We start from the raw sequence: 13,412 nt of genomic DNA on the forward strand, positions 1-13,412 counted from the left end.
GAATTCACATTGCTGGAGAGAAAAACCTCACTAATTAACAACAAAAGAGTTAAACCTGGAAACACCAGAATAGGTGCTAGCTATTTGCCTGTTTTCATTTTATTTAAACGTGAATTTCCACCATAAAAACATGCTTTTTATCTAACATTAGAATTATATTGTTCCACACAGGTTCAAGTTTTCTTCAAAGAATCATGAAAATAGTATGGATTGAAGAGACTTTCGAATATTTGCAATCTCTTGCTGCTGCTGTCTCATAGAAGGAGAAAATAAACACGATGAATTTTTAGTTGTTATGCATAGTTTAGTAAATAAAATACTTCAGCGCTTCTGCTAAATTTTATATATATATAACTTCAAGATTAAACTATAACTTACAGTTTCCATCATGTATTTCTTTTGATACTCAGCTATTTCTTTTCTAAGTTCAACAAATGAAGCAGTCGATCGAATATTATTATTCTTATTCTCAATGTTCTTCAAAATCTAAAACACAAGAGGGAAGTTCAGTTATAATCCATAGCGTTTCATCTTAGATTCTAAATTGTGTAATTCATTTTCACAAGTGAGAATTTATTAATACTCATCAATGGTTATTATTTATTCCATTTCTCAAAACATTGTAAATTAGAAATGAATAATAATAATATAGAACGAAGTAAAATGCATCAGACATGAATCAAATGTTGTTAAAGAGGCTAAATTAGCATACTTTCCCCCAAACAGTGGTTTAATGAACTGTTAAGGTCAAGACGAAGCAAAAACAAACAAACAAACAGCAAAAATGCTGTGCAGTTTCACATGATTCCTAGGTATCTGGAGGCTCAAGAAGGAGAATAGAGATCTAGAAGTAAGCCTGAGCAACACAGTGGGACCTGTTTCAAAGAAAAGCAAAGACAAAAGATATAGGATTAAGACTACAAGGTCCCATCAGTATGATAATTCTGAAATTTTCTAGTATGTTTCCAAATGTCAGGTTATATTTTATTTGGACTAGTGGTAAATGTGACATGAATTCACTAAGGGAAGAAAATGATCTGTACTGTGGAGATCTTTTTAATTTACATAAACTAAAAATTACATTTTTAATCTGTATATGGTGGTGCATACCCTTAATCCAAGCACTTGAGGGCCAAGGCAGGTGGATCTCTGTGAACTCAAGGCTTGTCTGGCCTACATAGCAAACCCCAGGCCTGATAAGGCTGTATAGTGAGACCTGTCTCAAAAATATCACGTTTTATCATTCAGGGATTTTTATATTTAAAAAACTTCATATATATACAGCATTTTTTTTAAGGCAGAGTCTCACTATGTAGCTCAGTCAAGCCTCAAATTTGATATCCTCCTATCCTACCCTCCCTAATACTAGCATTATAGGCATGTACCATCACATCCAGGCAGAAGAAATAAATTTTAAACCTTTACTATCCACTCAATAAACTATTATTCCACTTCCTATTGTCCCCAAAAGTACTTAATGTAGTAATAATTATAACAATAACAATAGTAATGGGAGATTGCTTCATTTTTCTTTCTCAATGAGGAAAAACATAAACAACAGTACAAATAAGTTAAAATACAAATAGAAATGCAGCTTTCTGTATATACAGAGTATAGATTGATTGGTAAATGATTTTACTTTAGCTGGCAAATGAACAAGACATCAATAGATAAGGAGGAATTAAACATATTGGAGAAAAACACTCCCAAAGCACAGGAGTACAGTCTGTGGGGTCAGACAAAGCAGTTGTGTAGAGGTGGGAATAGTAGGTACATGGAGTAAATGGTGCTTAAAACGAGACTCAGTCATGGGGAATCTAAATAGCTAGAATGTATTTAAGAAATTTATAAAAACTGAGAAATCACTTATGGATGTGCAGGAAGAAAGAGATGTTGTAGAAAGACAACATGACAGACCTATGAAGGATGGACTGAAGAACAGAAATCAGTTAAGAGTTTTCACAGTACAAAGATGATAAGGTTTACTAGCAGAAAGAATGAACTAAGGTTAATAGCGATAAGAAAGATTTGATGAAATAATGAGCCACTGCACAGAAGCTCAATTTGAGAACCTAAAAGATATGGAAGAGTTAAACATTACACTAATGTTCCTAATGGTAAATGGGAACATTTAGTGATGATACTATTTAGGTGAAAGCTTGATTAGTGCTTTATCAAATATTGATACCAATCAAAAAACTGTTCCTAGGGAACATGAGAGAAAGCTGACAAGTCCTCGGCCTGAAAACACTTAAAATAACTTTTGTTTTCATGAAAGATATTTTAAAAATTTAAAAACATACCTTTTAAAATCCTTTTAAAACTATTTAATATTGAGACCCATGTTTAGTACTATGCTTATGTATAAACAGGCAACTCTCAATCTAAAAATCTCCTCACAGTCTAGTACTTTCTTGGTTATCTCTAATGATTATAAAGCAGCATTACAGTCATTTTTGGTCAGTGTAACAGTTCCAGAACTGAGGATGTCAGAAAGTACTCCTACAATACATTTGAAAACAAAAAGTCCACAATTTCAATTCGGTATTTCCTATTCAACAAACACTGGGATGCAAATACAGATGATAATGTAGAAATGATTCACAGACTTGGTCTCAGATAAACAGAAAATGGTGACTCAAGTGTTCATCAGCTATGGATATGATGCATGGCAAGTACATTGTTAGGTAAAATGACTAATTTGCATTTCCTATCTTGAATAATCATCACAAAACAATTAAAGCTCCACAGCTATACTTAACACTTTTGTCCATAACAATTTAAACTGAAAAGCAGTTAAAATTTCATATTAAAATGTTTCCCTAATCAAATTGCAAAAAAACCATTATACACATATTATCTGAGGTGTTACGTTTCTGGGTACAACATACCTGTGTGTATCGTGTAACCATCTGTATAATTAGTTTCATTCTCTGGTTCTGTTTAATTTTGCACTGTCTTAGCATCACTTGCTGCTGGTGGAAAATATTCTACAAATATAAAAGAAGCTTATATATTTTGGTAAAATATTTTTGTTGTTCTTCTAAGCTTTATATATTATAGGTGAACGCTGTATCTCTAAGCTACATTCTCATCCTTAAAGCAAAAGAATAATTCCATACTGAAGTCAAAAGAAATAATTTTAAAATGAATACATTTAACATTTTACTTTGACGAAAAATTATGTCTAAGTTTAAGTAGTTTTAAAAATAATTAATATGCAATATAATGATCCTACCAGTCATAGAAAAGGAATTATTTAACATTTTGAGACAGGGCCACCCTATACTGCACATGCTGTCTGCGACTTGTGCTTCTTCCTCAGTCTCCCAAATATCTGGTATTACCGGCATGCACCACCACACGAGAACAAGTAGAAAATCTTCATATCCAAGTAAGAGCTCATTCTCTGAAACCTCAATGTCTACAATACAATTAATTTTAACTCTCTCACTGTTACTTTTCTAAACCCCGAGTTTGGAAAATTCGACTCTAGCTAGTCTACTTGGTGGAAACATTTTCACCACCCGACGACCTTATTTCACTACGTATACAGAAACATCATAAAGAAAACATCGAGTCTTCTTTACCAACCTGCATCTGTCTATGCTCTCATTTCTCAGGATACAGCATACTTGCTCTTTACCACGTTCTGTCTCATGCCCATTCAAACACAAGAATTCAGCTTTTACCTCCTCTACCTTACACTTGTAATTTGACTCTCTAGCCAGGCCAGCTAACTTCGGTCTGCCATATCAGCTGCTTGGGGGGGATGAAGCATGAGGATCACAAGGACAAGGCATGCCTGAACCACAGGCCAGCCTGGGAAATTTAATGAAACCTTATCTCATAAGGAAAAGTAAGAAATGTCTGCGGATATAGCTTAGTGCTAAGAGGCATTTGCTACCATGGATGAAACCCTAGGTTCTAATTTCAGGACCCCAGGGCCACAAAAAAAGTAAATAATTAATTTGTTCTACAGATTATTCCTATTGCCAGGCAGCGGTGGCGCACACCTTTAATCCCAGCACTTGGGAGGCAGAGGCAGGTGGATCTCTGTGAGTCCGAGGCCAGCCTGGTCTACAGAGGGAGTTCCAGGTTAGCCAGGGCTGTTACACAGAGAAACCCTCTCTCAAAAAACCAAAACAACAACAACAACAACAACAACAACAACAACAACAAGATTATTCCTATTAACACACAAACACGTTATCTCTCTTAGCTCAAAAAGCCAAATCAAACAAAAAACTCTACAAACCTCTGCTTCATTTGTTCTCCTACTAAGCAGTCCTTTCTTTCCTGTTCTGTCCTGCACCCATTCTACTTCGTTTTCATTTTATTTTTCAGACAGTCTTACTGTCTTGTCTGGAGCACACTCTGTAGACAAGGCTGGCCTCGAACTTAGAGATCTACCTGCCTTGGCCTTGCAAGTGTTGGAACTAAACTTGTCACTACCACACCTGCTTCTAATGAGTTTTGTACTCATTTTTCCAACCAAATCATTCTATCCAATACACCAATGACTTCCTGTTGTTAAATCTAGCTTATGTGGTCTATAAGCAGTGTACGGCACAGTTAAGGGTCTTTTCTTTATAAATACTTCCTTCCTTTGGGGTAGTTTAGTTTCTACCAACTAGGCCTCTAGCGGCCTATCCTCAGACTTCCTATTTACATTTTTAAAGCACTCCCTTGGTGATTTCATCCAGGTTTATGGTTAAAAAACTGCACTTAAGCTGAGAATTTTAACTTTGTAGCTTTAGTTCAGCATTCTCTCCTGAATCTCAGACTCATATACCAGTGGCCTATTCAACATCTTCCTAGACAAAATTCCTTGTGTACCTCAAATTGAACATTTGCAAAACTAAGCTGACCTATGAACTCCACAATTATTTGGTATGACCTGTTTCCCCAGATCTTAGGTTTAAATTTTTTGATGATTATAAGCAATGAAAGAAGAAAATATAAAGAGTAACTAATACAGCTATATAATGTGTGAGTGGGACTTGAGTTGTGTTACAGCTCTGGACATTGAAAGTAAACCGTTTTCTGGACTGGTGCTGTGGTTTGGCCGTGGTGTGCTTCACTAGTCTGTAAAGGGCCCTGTCTTCAGTTTCAAATCACACGAAGCAGGGAGCAGGGGTATGGGGGAGCAATGGAGAAGGGAGAGAGACAGAAAAGAGAGAAAAAGAAAGTAAAGACAGGAAGAAGGGAAGGGAGAGAGGGAGGGAGAGAGGAAAGGAATAAAGGAAAGAAAAGCTAAACCAAATCACAATCTAAGTGCAGTGTGTTTTTTCAGGAATGGGCAAATGACCACAACGAACTCGGTGATGCTGCTCTACCAGCAGTAGTGAGAAAGTTTGTCTCAGTCCACTGCATGTTCTAATGTTGGAGTAAACACAGGATTGGAAGGATTAACTTAGTAACCCCAAGAAGAACTTGCAAGAACATCGTCGAGAAAGATAGTACCTAAAGTACCCCCGTTTTCCATTCAACTGTACCTAAATCTAACTTACCCACAATTTATTTCACAGCAAGAAGTAAACCACCTTCAGTCTCTCAAAAGTTTCTTTTGTTTGAGATGACAAGAATCCCAGTTACTATAAGGAGCCCAGTGGAATGTGTGAGTATATTTGCCTATACTTCTGTGGTTTATGGTTCTGCAGGACAAGAACTGGGTAACAGTGGGTAATGCACCTTGGGTTAGTTCCCCAGGCCTAATGGAAGGCAAGCATCTAGAGTCCTACTTGAAATCTTGCTATAAAAGATTAATTATAAAGCTAATTGCGATACCAACAATTAGGTTTTCTTGCTGTCTCTTGTATTTCTGCTTCTCCAAATCCCACTGCCTAAACAGATCCATAAACTGCGGGTAATACTTATTGTTAACTTCCAGCCTGTAAAACATAAGAACAAAGGCTCACATTTTATACCAATATGAAAATAATTAAAACAAAATTGAATTGACATATTTTATACTATGAAAAAGAAGGAAATCATAACAGTTTAACAGTTTAAATATTCTGGTGGGAACCCAAGAAATAAAAAGTAGATTAATATAGATTCTAAAAATACTTCTTTTCCTTACAAAAGTCTTCTCATATGGTTTGCCTCTTGAAATCCAAGGAAATTTTATCATATATATGTATATATAAAATATAAGGATACACATATCATATATATATCCCATAGATACATACACACATATACATATAAACACACACACATACACATATTTCAAGGGAAGATTAATTTCATCTCCAAATAATTTTTCATGTTTTCTACAGGTTCCAATAAAAAGCAAATTACTTCAGTTGGGTGGTGGTGGCACATATCTTTAATCCCAGCACTCAGGAGGCAGAGGCAGGCAGATCTCTGTGAGTTTGAGGCCAGCCTGGTCTACAGAGAAAGCTTCAGGACAGCCAGGGCTACACAGAGAAACCCTGTTTCAAATAACAAAAAAAAAAAAACTACAAAAAGTAAATTATTTCTAAGTAGAAATATTTTATTAAGCCCTTTTGACAGATACGATTCAGTACAAAGAATAGTTAGGTAAATTAAAATAACACAAATTATTTTTGATGTAAAATGAACTATATTTTACATTGTCCACACAGTTAACTACAAGACATTTAATAGTTTTTGTGTCATCTACCATTTACTTAATAAATGTTTTTCCAGAGTGAACATGAATTACTTTTAAAATAATAACTCTCTCAATTGTTATTTGGAAGGAAGAGCATGTAATCTTCACTGACTTCCAAGAAATATGTCTCAATTCTATGAAGGCATGGGATTATTGTTAGGATTCTGCCACTCCTCCAGTTGTATGACCACACATGCGCAGTTCAGTACTAAGCAAGGGGACTTACATCATCACTATGCTGCGCGATTACACAAATGCGTGCAGTGCTGTCAGGCAATCTGCACATGCATGGCATAGCTCCCTAAGCCCACATGCGCATGTGCAGGGAAATCCTTAAAAAGCTGATCACAGATTCTTCCCCTCTCTCTTCTCCTCCCACCTCCGTCCCTTCTCCTCACGTGTCTCTTCCATAGGCCTGCCATGCTCTCTTCTGTCCGGCCCCAAAATAAAGCTCTGGTTTTGTCATGCCTCCTGACCTTTCCTCACACAGTAAAAGCACCGTATTTAAAATCAACAGTTGCCGGGCGGTGGTGGCGCACGCCTTTAATCCCAGCACTCGGGAGGCAGAGCCAGGCGGATCTCTGTGAGTTCGAGGCCAGCCTGGTCTCCAAAGCGAGTTCCAGGAAAGGCGCAAAGCTACACAGAGAAACCCTGTCTCGAAAAACCAAAAAAAAAAAAAAAAAAAAAAAAAAAAAAAAAAAAAGTTTAAAATCAACAGTTGTCGTACTACTCGCTTAGAGAAAATTCAACTGAAACATTTTCACTGGAGATTCCAACAGACAAGTGATACTATTTTCATAAGTAATTTGCACCAATATATACTCAGAGATGATATAAACTTGGCACTTAAAAATGCCAGCAAACTTACATTCGCTGTTGTTTGGTTCCCCAGACTTGTTTCATCTTGTAGCTACCCTTTTTGGAAACAGTTTCAGAGTAGATTTGCATTCTTCTTCTCTTTTCAAGAAGAGAATTATTAATTCCCTCTATATCGAAAATAAAGGTTAATGTTAAAATAACTTCCATTGTTCCTAAATATTCAAGTGTATATATACATATACATATATAGATATAGATATATAGATATGGCTAAAGATTATTAAACAATATCAATGACACTTAAAATTAAATTGAAATATATCACCAACATGGTGCACAAAAAGTTTCATACTTTAGAGTACTTAGAATTTTGCATTTTCAGACTAGGGATGTACAAGCAGTGAAGTCAATGCAAATAAAATAAAATACACAAAACTCTGAAATCTGAAATATTTTTGGCCCTATATATTTTGGATGAGAAATGTTCAAACTTACCTTAGTTCTGATTTTTCTAATGGAAGATAATTTTAAAATTAGGCACAATAATAATGAACCCAGGAGAAAAAAGGTTGGGGATAAACTTTAAGTACTTCACAAACAAACAGCTTAGCAGAAGGGAAATACTTCTAAATTAAAAAAAAAAATAATGTCCCACTGAAATGATATTAGTGAGCTTTTGAACTGTGGTTAGAAGTCAAACTTTAATTACAGAAATGATCCTGAAGTATAGTCTTATAACGCAAGTTGTAAAATACATAAAATTACTCTCTTGAATATTATAATCCAAGTCATGTTTAAAACAATAAGATATTTGTATAAAATATTGTCAATGGCAAGCCTAAATATATTTTTTTTATAAAAATTGGCAAAATACCAAAGATGGAAAAATAGCTTTGTTCTGGGGAGATGGCTCAGTGTTTAAAATGCCTGCTATGCCAAGCATGAGGCCCTGAGTTTGAATCCCCACCACCCACATAAAAGCCAGCTGTGATGCTGTGTGTCCCTGACAACAGCACTGAGGGGCAGAGACAGGCGGCTCCTTGGGACTCCTTGGCCATTCAATCTCTCTGAAATGATGAGGTCCAGATACAAAGAGATCCTGTCTCAAAAACATGGAGGGGCTGGAGAGATTTCTCAGTGGTTAACAACATTGGTTGCTCTTCCAGAGAACTCGGGTTCATTCCCCCCACACACACACACACACATGGCGCCTCACAATGATCTATACCTCCATTCCCAGAGGAATAAATTCTTTCTTTCTTGCTCTTGAAGGCAAGAGGCAAGCATGTGGTGCATGCATATATGAAGGCAAAACACACACTTTCTCTCTCTCTCTCTCTCTCTCTCTCTCTCTCTCTCTCTCTCTCTCTCTCTCTCACACACACACACACACACACACACACACACACACACACACACCCATGAAATGACTGAGGAAGACATTCCAATTTCAACTTCTGGCTGCCACATGCATCCACATACTTGCTCATACAGGTGCATACCTGTATAACATACACACAAATAAAAGTGAAAACTACTCATATAAATATGGAGAAAATTTAGGAATAGTTTAAAATAATTTCATGGAGCTTTTTATATAGGGGATTTTACTACTAAGTAGAGTAGTGCATAAAAATTCAATATGTTAAATAATGTTTGCTGAATATATATTTTCTATCATAAATAGTAACCATTTAGTAACTATAATCATTCTATACATACTATGACATAAAATTTTATACTTTCAGGATCTATAACCTTCAATTTATGTAACAGATTAGAAAACAAACTCTTTGTCACTACCAAACAGAAAAAAACTCTCTGGGAAAATTTCATGATATCAATAATTCCTACAAAAGAATCAATTATTATTAACTCTTCTAAAAAGAATACCGTTTCCCAAACTGGGTGTGGTAGCTCATGCCTGTAATTCTAGCACCCAGGAAGCTGACACAGGAGATCTACAGTTTAAGCCTAGACTGGGCTTCAGATCAAGTTCCAGATCAACTCGAACTACATAGTAAGATCCTGTCTTAAAAACAAGGAAGCAATACACAAAATTAACAAAGGAATTAACAAAATGCTATATAAAAAGGAGTTTATACAACTGATGAACAGTATTTAAATTTCAGATCTTTCCCTTTCACAACTTTTATTTTCGATTTTCTTCAATTGATGTACATGAATGTTTTGTATGCATGTATGTATATATAACTTGTATGTGCCCACAGAGATCAGAAGAGGGAGTAAGATCCTCCAGAACTGGAGTTATAAATGGCTATGAGCTACCATGAGGATGCTGGGAACCGAACTCAGGTCATTTACAAGGGAAGCAATCAGTCTTAACTGATAAGCCATTTCTCCAGTACCCTCACATTTTTGGATATAAAAGTAATTATAAAGGGGTTGGAGACATGGCTCAGTGGTTACAAGTGCTTGCTGCTCTTCGTGAAGACTTGAGACCATTTCCCAGTTCAATGTTATACAGCTCACAACTGCCTCTAACTCCAACTCCAGAATATCCTACACCATCTTCTGAGCACTGCAGACACTTACATGTGACATACACCCCCACACAGAGACACATAATTAAAAAGAAAATAAATCTTAACAAATAATAATGAAGGATTTTATTAGTCTTCAGGATTTTGCTCTCCTTCACAGAAAAGGGAATTCAGCAAGAGTCTTACAAAATAAATTTTGTAAATGAAAACCTGATACATAGAATCACGTGTGTGAACTGTTAGTCTGTGAATAGAAAGAATTGTAAAATTTTCTCCATCTATTTTTTTTCTTCTAAAATTCTATATGAGACTCACAGGTCTACAAGCGTCATTTTTACTTTTTTTTAATCATGGAAAATTTTAAGTGGAAAAATTTATGTTTTTAAATCACAAAATTCATGTGAAATCCATTGCTAAGTAAGCATTAAATGACAGTTATAAAGAACACTGATTAACATTTACTTTCACATAAATTAATATATAGTTTTAAACAATTTTCTGTTAACATACTTATCTCCAAAAACATACCTCTGAATTTATCCAACATAGCGTGTATTTCATCTCTGTGAAGAAATTACAATACAAAATTAAAGCTGCAAATATAGTTCAGCGGTGGATCGTTTGCCTAGCACACACAAAACTTTACACAAAAAAGTTCTTTTAATTATTATAATATACAGCATATGGGTTGGAACAAATGTCACATGCAACATAACATAAAATATTTCTTAGACAACTAAAGTAAACCTTTGTTATTATTTTAGTGCTGACAAGTCATACACGTATATCCACATTACTTTCTTTTATCTGTCTCCTACTCTTGATGAACCCCTTCTTCCCAACTAGTCTCCTTCCTATTCTCGTGTGTGTGTGTGTGTGTGTGTGTGTGTGTGTGTGTGTGTGTGAAGGTCTTATGCAGGTAGCCATAGTCGCTCTGTGTTTGTGATTACTAGGTCTCAAGGAGTCCAGGCTGGACTTGAAATAACTATATAGCTGAGGATGACCTTGGATTTCTGATCTTCCTGCATTCACCTCTCTAGAGCAGGAATTACAGGCACTACATTTGAAGTACTCTATTGAACTGGCAAAAAAATTATTTGAAAATATTACCCCATAGCTTCATCTACTTCTGCAGGAGGGCACTTCCTCTCATCTTTGTTAAACACTGGGCTCTTTTCTGTATTAACAATACAGATGAAAAACATATTGGAAATTAATTATGTTATATTAGTAATATTTAGCAAAGTGCTATCTTCATTTGCGTTTCTCTGGAACTTTTCTCAATGTAAATTTTTGAAGTAACTCTAGAAATGAAATAATTTCTTTGCAGGTTTTATGAAATCAATTCACAATTTGCCTACATTTTATAGGAACACTTTTCAAGTCTTCCTGGGGTAAAACAATTTTAAGTTATTAATCATTTCTCAATATACTGGGACTACAGAGCCAAGAGAAGCTATATGCATCACTAAAACTGGTACAGAAATGTACATCTAAAATTAGAAATGAAAGTATCAGAAAATCTGAGACTGGGTAACAATCAGATGAACTCCAGGACACAATGCCCAACATTGGATATGCTGTACCTTCAGACCGAGCCTTCTTCAAAACACTCAGACCATCTTCTTCATCATCAAAGTCAAAATGCACTAAGTGCTCCTGCATTCGTACCGACATAACTCTACCAAAATTCCTTCTTCTGTTGGCAAACGGTCAGATGTTTTCTTAGTTAAAACACAAAGGAAAAGAATCTCACAAGTCATGTGGATCCAATGGTATCATTTAAATAAATGGCTAAATTTAAAATGTCAAAAAATCAAATAAGAATTATCTTTGTTCATTGAAAGATTAATTTTTTCCTCTTTTTACATTGATTTTTTAATAATTTTCCTTTATTACTGAGAATTTCATATACATATTCAATGAAATGTGATATATATATATATATATATATATATATATATATATACATTTCCCCCTCTCCATCTCCTCCTGTATCCTACTCAACATGTCTCTCTCCGAACTTTGTTTTGTTTTTTTTAAAAGTATACTTTTGAACCAAAGTAAACAATTTGTCATTTCTCAATGTTAAAAATGCAAAATTGGCCACAACCTACACTATATGAGTCCCCCCCCCCCCCAAAAAAAAAGAGCAAAATGCGTCTGTTCTTAACCTCTCGGACATCTGAATTTTGGTCCTATGTCTCACAGATTCTTTTTAAAAATTGAGCAAGTCTGTATCTCAGTTTTAAAGTAAAATCATGGTGCTATCCAGAAAGATAATAAACGTGGGCAAATATGTATTCATGGTAAAAGAGCTTATGCTCTATTCACAACAAACACCCACCACCATCACCACCACTCACACAGAAAGGCCTGATATTTGAGAAGCTGGGGATTTCAAACATCAGAAGATTGCATGTTCAAGGCCAGCCCAAGCTAGACAGGGCCTGAGTTACAAAGGGAGATCCCACCCTACAGAAACAAACCAAAGCTGACAGAACAAGCTGAACGTGGTGGTGCAGGGCTGTAATCCCAGTATGTGAGTGATGGAGCCTGGAGGATCAGTGGTTAGAACCCACCCTGGGTTACTTATTAATCCCTTGCAATGTCTCCTCTTTTTTTCTCTTTTCCTTCACCACTCCCCTCTCTCCAATATCCATACAGTCCGTATCAAACTAGCACAGCCTATGGAGGAAAACGAAGATGGGTCCTCAGTTGGTTTCTAACGGATTCTGGGCATCCCCCCACAAGCATGGAGGCAGGCCTCTACAGCTCCTCGCCCAGGGCTCCCTGTTCCGCAGACCCCGGTCCTGCACACCCCACCCCTATCCCCTCACCCCACCCCTGCTCTCGGCTTCTATCCCCAGGCTCCGTGACTGTGTCCTCCAAGGGTTCCCCATCCTCTAAGGCCGCGGCCTGTTCATGCCTTGGCCATTAGTGAGGTTCTCTGCCTCCATTTTCCTGTCAGAAGTCACAGGAACGACTTCCTGTCAGAAGTCACTGGCCGATCAGGAGGATTTTCCTCACTAAGCACCGCCTCCTCAAGTGACCCCCCAAAGCCCTCGGCCGAGCCGAACATCGCTTACTGGTCGTCGGACAGGTGAGCACCCTCACGTCAGCACCCTCCAGCACTTGGCGCCTCGACCGTGAAGGCTGCTCTGCCAGCGCCGCGGCCTCCGAGGCCCTTTGTGATTTGAGCGGGAGAAAAGGCAGGCTCCCACAGGGAGCTCGCTGATTGGCTGAATGGGCCCCGCACATGCGCACATAGAGTGCTAGGCTAACTCTGGTTGAAGGGCAAACTGGTTTATCCTGATGGCGTCTTCAGGTACTGGGAATGGACTACTGACTTCAGGACAAATGTTTTCCAGTCTTAAGTTTATACTCCTTTACACACTTGAAAATTAAAAGAAAACATGTAAAATACGAAGCAAAGCACGATACTC

This window comes from Peromyscus californicus, unplaced genomic scaffold (genome assembly GCF_007827085.1).
Source record: "Peromyscus californicus insignis strain IS unplaced genomic scaffold, ASM782708v3 Scaffold_10__1_contigs__length_136768540, whole genome shotgun sequence".
In the NCBI taxonomy this organism is placed as follows: Eukaryota; Metazoa; Chordata; class Mammalia; order Rodentia; family Cricetidae; genus Peromyscus; species Peromyscus californicus.